The sequence below is a fragment of the Phascolarctos cinereus genome, unplaced genomic scaffold, assembly GCF_003287225.1.
Source record: "Phascolarctos cinereus isolate Bilbo 61053 unplaced genomic scaffold, phaCin_HiC Scaffold_9;HRSCAF=440, whole genome shotgun sequence".
Taxonomy (NCBI): domain Eukaryota; kingdom Metazoa; phylum Chordata; class Mammalia; order Diprotodontia; family Phascolarctidae; genus Phascolarctos; species Phascolarctos cinereus.
The window spans coordinates 74,277,884-74,284,589 of record NW_027556402.1 but is presented as its reverse complement, the minus strand read 5'-3'; the positions used below and the strand labels follow the sequence as shown (position 1 = coordinate 74,284,589).

The following is a 6,706-nucleotide window of genomic DNA, read 5'->3' as shown; positions in this document are numbered from 1 at the left end:
ACAGGGAAAATTATATAGAAAACCCTTATATTAAATTTAAAAAAAAAATTAAAAAGCCTTTTTACTGTTTGTAACCCCCATTCTTAAGTTTCTTTATTGTGAGCTAAAGAATTTTTCTTCTTTCTTATCCCTATGGTTCAATTTTATGGTTCTTGTTTTGGTACTATTCCCCATAATATTTCAGAATGTGCAGTTTTGTGAATAGATTCTATTTTTTTGCTTCTTCACAATCCAGTGTGGAGTTGTAATAGGAGGCAAATTTCCACCCACAGAGGCTCTAGATGTTAAAACATTTCCCAACATTGACTTAACATAGTGATGGCAAGACCTCCATCCTGCCCCTTCCAGTAGGATTGAGGTTGTACTGTATCCTGTACTGGTTTACCTTGCCCTCCCCTGTGCAGGGCAACATTTTCCCTGGATGCAATGACTCCCTCACAGTCTCCTAAGATGGAAGGGCTCTTAATTATGTAACTACAGCCTAAGTGCATGAGATTAAACTCTATAGTAACCTGAAAGAAGCTCTTTTGAAGAAGAAACTGGTCAGAGATACACCTCCAATTTTCATCCCAAATTTGATTTTTGAATTCAAGAAGGATCTTACAGAACATGTCTCCAAGATCATTTTTTGTACTAATACACAATGCAACACCATCACAAAAAATAAAATAAAATTTTGGAATACTCACTGGGGTTGACACTGGTCGTAGTACAAATTCCATGAAATGTTGAATCCTTTTCCTCATTTGTACCTTATATTCCTCAGAGAGCTATACCAGGGTCTTATAAACTGCTGCAACATGGGGGCCACCTCTTGAAGACACATATAACCAGCATGACCAATTGCTATTGCTATATTCTCTAACAATTTCTTTGGTGTGTTGGGTCTGATAATGATTTCTACGAGCTGGTACAACACCACTGGTATATAAGGCTGCATCTTTATACCTACTTGAATCTAGATTTCTCTAATTGCCCATGGAACATTGTTGCGGACTGAAATAAATTCTGGATTTAGGTTGGTTCCCATTATTGGCATGAAATCAGCTATGCAAGGTTTAATATGCTGAAAGCATACCTTTTTTAGGTCACCTAACAAGGCAAAGGAACTCCATTGAACTTCTGGTATTTTATCCTGCGTGCATTGGTACTTCACTGTTAGAACATTACTTTGATCGAGTAGTTGTTCAATGTTACCTTCAAGTCCTTCAGATAGAGTAAAGTAAGTGCCACAATCAGGAAATCTTTATCAGGAGCCTCATATTGATCAGTTTGAGCACTGGGCAAAATGGCCCTTGCAAGAGACTGGTGGTTCACACATTACTGATGTGCAGGTTTACAGTATGGAAGGAAGCCAGACTGCATGATTTTAGCAAATGAAGACAGGCACTCAAGTAAAGGGAAGAGATCTTTATCTTCATCTTTTAGCATGTTCCATTTCTGGATTAGTGAAGGCATTAGCATCTGTATATATTCTGTTTTTTTTTAAATGATGCCTTACAGAATTTGCTAATGTTCCTATGACATGATAACAATGAACAGGTTCTTATGCTGGTATTTACTAAAAGGGAAGACCAGGGTGTCGGGTATATAAGCAAGGTAGGAAACAAGTTCTGTACAAGCCTGCTGTTCCAGGATAGCAAAGGAATTGAAGGCAGTTTCTTGTACTCTCTTGTTGCTATCTAGAAGACATTTAAGTAATTCTGTTATTATTGGCTCCAAGTACATATCTGGGGCCTGGCTAACCACCCAGTGTGCATAGTGGCTAAACAGAACATAATGGAAGGTACAAGAACCTTTTTATCAGAGAGGTAGTGAACAAGGTGAGAGATGGGTTTAGGCAGATGTGGTATCATACTGTGTACACAACCTTCAGAAACTGCTTCTAAGACTAAGATGCCTGACTCTTTAACTGCCCATTCAGGATGAAAAAGCAGTTCCTTCAAGAGGGCCAAAATATGTGGCAAAAGTTCATCACAAAATACATTTGCCAGGACATCTAAGAGGGCAGCAGAATCCTCTCTTAGATTCCAGTCAGATATTGTATCACCATCATCTTCCTCTTCCTCAAGTCCATTTTCATCATGCTGCTGAGCCACTGTTCATGATTGATGAAAATGAGGCCTTATGTCTTGTTTGCTATCAAGAACAGCTTCATCTTCTTCAGTGTCACCTTTAAGTAGAATAATATCTATTTCTGAGTACTAAATGCCATTACTAATACAGAAATCAACTTAGAAAGACATCTACGTCTTTGCAGATTGGCTGTTAGGCCAACACAAGCCAAAATTCATAAGCTTCTAAAGCTACATTTTCAGCTTGATCTTGAGTCCTCTGAAACATGTACTCAAGTATGTTATGCATATGAGGAAGAGGTAATCCATTGGGACTTCAAGTAGCACCACTAGAGCCCAAAACACATTTTTACATACCTCTGGCCATTCATCACCAGCCAATGCAAACAGATTCTCAATAAAAGAATCAATGCGTAACACCAGAGCTTGGGTTCTACTGATGATAAATTGATTGACACATGCAGCAGCATGAGACCTTCAAGCAAGACTATGCTTGAAGGGTTGTGAAAATTTAGGAATCATGATGTTAAATGCGACAGTCTAAAACATTACTATCTAAAATTTAAGCAGAATCTTCACATATTTTCTGAAGGGTTCCAAATGCTTCTTCACTTGTAGTGTAAGCTGCAGAATCCAACAAGCTACTAAGCTTTGTTAGGAGCTCAGGCCAGTTCTGTAATTCCCCCTTGGGGGCAATGGTTGTATCAGAATACCCGCAGTAGTTCTGAGTAGAGGGGAGGAGTCACCAATATTATTTAGACATTCGCTCAATAAAATCTGTTATTCCATTTGGGAAGTTGTGAAAGTGTGCTTTCACATTATTCTTCAGAATGAGACCATTCAAAGACCTTGTGGGTTCATCTTCAGATTTCAATTTTGTAAGAATAAAAATTAGGTAGCTGTTAAAATCAGAATATTGGTTGAGTTGTTCCACCGTTTGTTGCGCAGTTCTCTGGATGTTAAGTATCTGGAGACTGGGACTCTTTGAGCAGCTACAGGCATTGCTGAAGCCCTTGGTCGTTGGGTTTCCATTCATACTCTATCTTGATTTGCTGGGAGAGCAAGCTGAACAGTTGCCAGTATCAAGGCTGCCAGGGTGTGCTGCTGCTGTTGCTGCTTGCTTCTTCTTCTACTACTCAGTAGAAGTCCTTTCATTGGGGAATGGCTAAACAAATTGTGGTACATTAATGTAATAGAGTAATACTGACTTATAAGAAATGATGTATGTAATGAATACAGAGATGTAAGGAAAGATGTTCATGAACCATTGCAGAGTAAAATAAATAAAGCCAAGAAAACGATATGGTAATAACTACAAATATAAAAGTGGAAAGAAGAGCCATATACATGAATCAAATGTGAATGTAGCAAAATTATAAAGAACAATCATGATTTGAATGAGGTGGTATGAGAAGATACACTCAACCCACCCACTTGTTGAAATGGGAAGTCCACAGTTGTTGTATATTATACATGTTTTTGGATTTTTTTTTGAAGTATTGATCATTTGTACTAATTTGTTTCCTCTTCTTTTTTGTTGTCTTTATAAAAACTTATTTGTTATATAGTATGGCTCTCTGGGAGGGGAGGGGGAAGGATGTGAGTGGAAAAGTATGATGATACTAAAAATAATACATCAATCTAAACTTATAAAAAATCCTTGCTGAGTAAGTCCATTATGAATTTATGCTATACATTCTTAATTGAGCCATCACTGTTGAGCACACAATTGCAGCAAATAATGTTTTGTTTTGTTTTTTGCACTTCCCTAATTTTTTAACTCTCTCATTTACTACAACAGCTATTTGAAATCTTGGTATTTCTTCTCATGCCTCCGATTTATGTCTTACAATGCCCTATCTGCTGAGACCATTCACAAGGAGCTCCTTCTTTTCTCCTCTTCCATATCTCACGCCCCTCAAATATTTTCTTCCTTGAATCACAAGAATAAATGTCTCTACTTGCATCACATGCATTAGCAAACACCTCTTCATGTACCCTTGATTCCATGCTATCCCATATTATTAAGCATATTGCTCCAACTCTGATCTCCACTCTCTTTAATTTTCAGTCCCTCCCTGTGAGCTCCTTCCCTGCTGCTTGCAAACACACTCATGTCTCCCCCATTCTTAAAAACTTTCACTTGATCCTACCTTCCCTGTTAGATATCATCCTATATCTCTCCTCCTTTTATCAGATAGATTCTGTAAGATGGTGGTCTAAATTAGACACTTCTACTTCTTCTTCACTCACTTGATTCTAAACCTTCAGTAATTTTGCTTCCTACCTAATCATTCAACTGAAAATGCTTTTTCCAAAGTTTCCAATGATCACTTAATCATGAAATTTTGAGGACCTTTTATTAATTCTTTTCTTTTTTGACCTTTCTTTGATCACCCTCTTCTCTTGGATACTCAGCTCTCTCAGTTTTTTATGATAATTCTCTGTCTTCATTGTTTCTAAGCAGAGAATCATACCAGTCTCACCATTTTTCAGTCTTTCTTGCTGAATCTTCGTACAGGTTAGACTCACTAAACTCATTGGCTCTCAAGTCTCTGTCATGGATTCTCTTCTCCTCTCCCTTTATGTATCTTGCTTTGTGCTCTCATCAGCCTCCAAGTGTTCATTTATCATCTCTATGTAGATAATTCTCAGATCAATTTATCCAACTCTTTTTTCTCTCCTGAGTTCTAGCTGGGCATCATAAGCTGGATTTTGGGGCCTTGAAATAGCATATCAAACTTAATCTGTACACTACAGAATTCATTATCTTTACCTCCAAATCCTCCCATCTTCCAAATTTTCCTATTACTGTTGAAGGTCCCACCATACTGCCTCTCATTCATTCTTGCAACCTTGCAATACACACACACACACACACACACACACACACACACACACACACATACATATATCTATATCATCTATATCTATATCTATATCTATATCTATATCTATATCTATATCTATATCTATATCTATATCTATATCTATATCTATATCTATATCTATATCTATATCTATTATCTATATCTATTATCTATATCTATCCTATATCCATCCGTATCCATATCCGTATCCATCCTATCGTATCCGTATCTAATCTATATCTATATCTATATCTATATCTATATCTATATCTATATCTATATCTATATCTATATCTATATCTATATCTATATCTATATCTATATCTATATCTATATCATCTTTCAATTAATTGTGGAGTATTAAGGATGTGATCCCCTCAATTCTGTTAACATTTGGAAAGGTTTCTGTTACCCTATTCATACCCTCTATTCAAGTACAGATGAATTATATAGCTATATATGCTGGCAGTTACTGATTTTTTTGGTGATTTTTTTTCATTTTTTGGATATTGGAAGGTTCCACGTTTTCTTCCACATGTTTGGTATATTCTCCTCCTCTAGAAACCCTGTATATCAGTCTCTCAATGACTTCACAATTATATATCCCCAGCACAGATATAACTGCTTTGCATTTAGCACCATGTTTACCTCTTCTATAAACCCCTTATGGTCTTTGATGTTAGATTCCAAGTGTGGTGGTTCCACCATACTTGATGGAGAAAACAGTTTGTTAAAATTAAAAAATATATATAAACGTTCCCTTTTTCATCAATTTGTAATCCCTTTTCCCCCATTTTCATTCTTCAATGTCCTTGTTTATTTGGATATCTTCCTGACATTTTTTGTAAACTGGCTTTATCCTCCACTGGTTTATGAAATAATACTGTTTATAATTATCTATTATCTTTCCTTGTAAAATTTTGCAAATACATTTTTATTCTAACCAGATATTGCTTGGGTAAGTCACTTTTTCCAGGGAAGTAAATCAATAGTTTGATGACTTAGGTGCTTTCTGAGCTCCTTTGTACTCCTATTGTGACAATTCATTTGCATCAGTCAGTCTTCTGTATGAAATTGTTACAGTTGGTGTTGATTTTATTTCTATTGCCCATTTCTCATATTTGATTTTTAATAACTTTCCAAAGCTCAAGGCTAAATCCTTTTAAATTATATGACATACGTATTCGTTCATTTTTATTCTTTTATATTTCCCATTGCCTTGCCTTCCTTCTTTCTTTCTTCCCTCCTTCCTTCCTTCCTTCCTTCCTTCCTTCCTTCCTTCCTTCCTTCCTTCCTTCCTTCCTTCCTTCATTTCTTTCTCTTTCTCTCTTTCTTTCTTTCTTTTCTTTCTCTTTCTTTCTTTCTTTCTTTCTTTCTTTCTCTTCTTTTTCTTTCTTTCTTTCTTTCTTTCTTCTTTCTTCTTTCTTTCTTTCTTTCTTTCTTCTTCTTCCTTCTTTCTTCCTTCCTTCCTTCCTTCCTTCCTCCTTCCTTCTCCTTCTTTCTTTCTTTCTTTCTTTCTTTCTTTCTTTCTTCCTTCCTTTCTTTCTTTCTTTTTCTTGCAAATACTGAACTTTGCACAACCAGATGACTCAGAGATAACACTCCCTCCCATCAAGAACAAGTCTTTTCCTATCTTTTAAAACATAGCCTATTTTATCTTCTTATGTTTCCATTTTGTGTTTACTATATCCAATGTACACCAATCCTTTATTTTTTAAAGAAATCCTTATACTGTCAAGGCTGGTTTTTTTTAAACTTGTA

General features: G+C 36.1%; 1 pseudogene; it reads right to left on the bottom strand.

The window, feature by feature from the left end:
* Nucleotides 1-495: 495 nt before the first annotated feature.
* Nucleotides 496-5,653, bottom strand: LOC110216036 (transportin-1-like; annotated as a pseudogene).
* Nucleotides 5,654-6,706: the final 1,053 nt, after the last annotated feature.